Source organism: Oryzias melastigma, linkage group LG6 (genome assembly GCF_002922805.2).
Source record: "Oryzias melastigma strain HK-1 linkage group LG6, ASM292280v2, whole genome shotgun sequence".
In the NCBI taxonomy this organism is placed as follows: domain Eukaryota; kingdom Metazoa; phylum Chordata; class Actinopteri; order Beloniformes; family Adrianichthyidae; genus Oryzias; species Oryzias melastigma.
Genome location: NC_050517.1, coordinates 4,406,188 through 4,409,501, shown reverse-complemented (window position 1 = coordinate 4,409,501; position 3,314 = coordinate 4,406,188). Strand labels below are relative to the sequence as shown.

Here is a 3,314-nt window from a genome sequence, read left to right as displayed (position 1 = left end):
CTTTCTTCTCCGGTGTTCATGCTTTCCAACACAAGCGGATTTACAAAATTGGACCGAGGTTCTACCAGGACGGTTCGGTGGTGGTGGCAACAGGAGGCCTGTTCAGTGGAGGAAGCGGGGAAGGAGGGGAGGAGTGAGGCAAAGGCTAAAGAGATTCTCCGGGACCCTGAAAAGCCCTCCACTCCTCTCTATTCTGCTCGCCGACGTTCGCTCTCTTCGAAATAAACTGGATGAACTACACACCAACATCTCGTGCCAGTGGGCTTACAAAGATGCTAGCCTGATCTGCTTCACTGAAACATGGCTGGACAGCACCATTCCGGATTTGCACCTCGCTCTGGATGGGTTCGGGACCCCAATACGCCTGTACCGGGACACTGTGAGTACCCGGAAAAAACACGGGGGCGGTCTATGTGTGTGTGTGTGTGTCAATCAGATGTGGAGCAGATCAGCTACAGTAATCCACTCCTGCTGTACACCGGACGTTGAGCAGCTCGCGCTGTTATTCAGACCTAAATATCTCCCCCGTGAGTTCGGTTGATTGGCACTCGTGCCTCTTTATATTCCACCGTCAGGCAACGTCAAATGCGAGAAACTCCAGGGCTGCTTCGACTGCACCCAGTGGGAGGTGCTCACTGAAGGACACACCCCAGAGGAAGCCACTGACACAGTAACATCTTATATCACTTTCTGTGGGGATATGATCATTCTCACAAAAACTGTGAGAGTGTTCCCAAACAACAAGCCCTGGATAACCAAAGGTCTGAAAACAACTTTCAATGAAAAAAAAAATAGCATTCAAATCAGGAAACAGACTCCAGTGCAAACTCATCCAGAACAGACTAAATAAAGAAATCAGACCAGCAAAAAAGGCTAACGCAGAGAGAGTAGAGACCTTGTTTAGCAAAGGCAAAGCCAAGGATGCCTGGTGGGGCGTTAAAACCCTGGCTGGTCTCCCCACCAACTCCAGCTTAGCTCTGCCCAGCGCTCAAGCCAGAGTCGGGATAGCGGAGGATCTTAACAACTTTTACTTTAGGTTTGATCAGTGTGATTACACTCATGAGAGGGAGGAGCTCTTTGCTAAGCTCTCCTCCATGACTCAGGCCACTGAAAACCCGCAGCTCCAGCCTGGAGATGTGGAGCACATCCTGAGGGTAACAAACCCTCCCAGAGCTCCTGGACCAGACCAGATCTGTGGACGCCCTCTGAAAGCCTGCAGCAGCCAGTTAGCTTTTGTCTTCTGCTCACTGTTCAACCAATCTTTGGCTGAGCATTTCATCCCATCCATCTGGAGGTCATCCATCATCTGTCCTGTTGCAAAAAAGAATAACCCCAACCCGACAATGATTATTGGCCGGTAGCTCTACCATCACAAGTCATGAAGTGCTTTGAGAAGCTTGTTCTAGCCCAGCTGCAGGCCGACACCAACATGCACGCCGACCCGTTTCAATTTGCATACCGGCAGCAGAGAGGGGTTGATGATGCAGTGCTCACTCTACTGCATGGAGCCTTTCGTCATCTGGAACAACCCAAGTCTCGTGTTAGATTGCTTTTTGTGGACTTCTTAAGTGCCTTTAACACTCTGCAACCACACCTGATGGGAAACAAACTGCTCCAGATGAACGTCAACCCTCATTTGATCCTCTGGGTCCTGTCCTTCCTGACAGCGAGACCCCAGAGGGTTAGAGAAAACGGCCACCTCAGCTCTAAGACAATATCCACAGGTGCTCCACAATGCTCTGTGATCTCTCCACTTCTCTTTATTCTCTTCACAAATGACTGCAGAAACTCAACCCCGGGAATCATGTACATAAAATACACCACCAACATAGATGTGTTGCTGCAGGAACTGGACACTTTCTCTTCCTGATGTAAAAATAACAGTCTGGAGTTGAATGTGTCAAAAACCAAAGATGACCCTCAGTTTCCACCATGGACAATCCATTATGCAAAGTCTGTTAATGATGAAACAATTGAACAAGTCAACTAATAGGAATACCTTGGTACTATAATTGACCACAAACTCATATTTCGGGTTAACAGTGAACACCTTTTTGCAAAATGTCAACAACGCCTCTTTTTATTCATAAACTCTAAATCCATCCTGATATCTTTTTACAAATGCTTCATTGAATCATCCTTTCATTCAATATTGTCGCTTGGTTTGGTTCACTTAGTGTTGGTAATCGTAACACAATTAACAGAATCACTAAAATCAGCAGTAAAATTGTATGCCAAGAACAGGAATGACTCATGACATTTACAATAAAAGAGTTAAACGCAAAGGTTCACTGATCGCCACAGACGCCACAAACACTCTTCACTCCCACTACAGAAGAATTTCGGATTGGGCCGAAGTAAACTTACTTCAGAACAGCTTGCTCAGTCCAGCTAGCGTCCCAGCCGTGGCCTCGTACAGGTCTAGTAGCCCTGGTAGATACTGATCCAGCCCATTGAAGAAAGTAGTCTTGAGATTAACAGATGTCAGATCAGCAAATTCTACTTCAATCTGTAGAATATGGGAAAATGTATCAAATCAGTTTTATAACTTTAAAAAGTCATGTTAAAACATTAAGTCATTACTAATATTTAAATGTAAACGTACATCAGAACATACCCATGTGAATGAATGTATTTCTCCTCTGCGACACGCTGCAGGTGAATCTGGGAATATTTACAGAAGAAAACAATCATGTCAGTATTTCACATTTAACAAAAAGATTATTTTTACTGCAATTGCTGCCACAGATACAAGCCCCATGTCGTGGAGGAAGGAGCCGCCTGACTGACCAACTAAGAAAGGAGTGCACAGATCAAAGATGAGCGCATGATAATTCAACGCCATAATTGGCGCCATTTACTTGCATGGTGCATTCAAAACAAAAGTGTCAACATTTAACCTAAAACAAAGCCGACTCAATTAATAGAACGGGGGAAAAAAACTAAAGTGTGCTTCCCGCTCAAAACAAGATGGAGGATCCAGGCCCAAACGCGTCCCCTGAGTGAAGCTCAGTGAGCCCTCATGTATTCGCTTTACAGATAATCCAAAGTTAAAATTAAAGTTATATCAGAATTCTCGAACATTTATAATTTTTCTTATCTAATTTGATAGAGCTGTGTTAGGTTGCTACGTTTTTTTCAATTCTACAAGAAAACAAAACATCAAAACTTACCAAGATTTGGTGATTTGTCTTCTTTTCGTCCAAAATATCCTTTATTTTGTCAAAAAAGTGGACCTCCTCAGCTAAATGACAACCCATCAACGTAAATTTGAAAAAGCTGCGAAGTTCAAACTCCATCTGCTCTCTGCACCC

The 3,314-nt window shown here is 44.5% G+C and overlaps 1 long non-coding RNA gene across 1 annotated transcript; it reads right to left on the bottom strand.

The window, feature by feature from the left end:
- Positions 1-2,335: 2,335 nt before the first annotated feature.
- On the bottom strand, positions 2,336-3,250 carry LOC112161208. Its single transcript, XR_002921816.2, has 3 exons — positions 3,174-3,250; positions 2,618-2,664; positions 2,336-2,509 (listed from the first exon to the last, which is right to left on the bottom strand). It is a non-coding gene; the product is annotated as an uncharacterized LOC112161208 (long non-coding RNA).
- Positions 3,251-3,314: the final 64 nt, after the last annotated feature.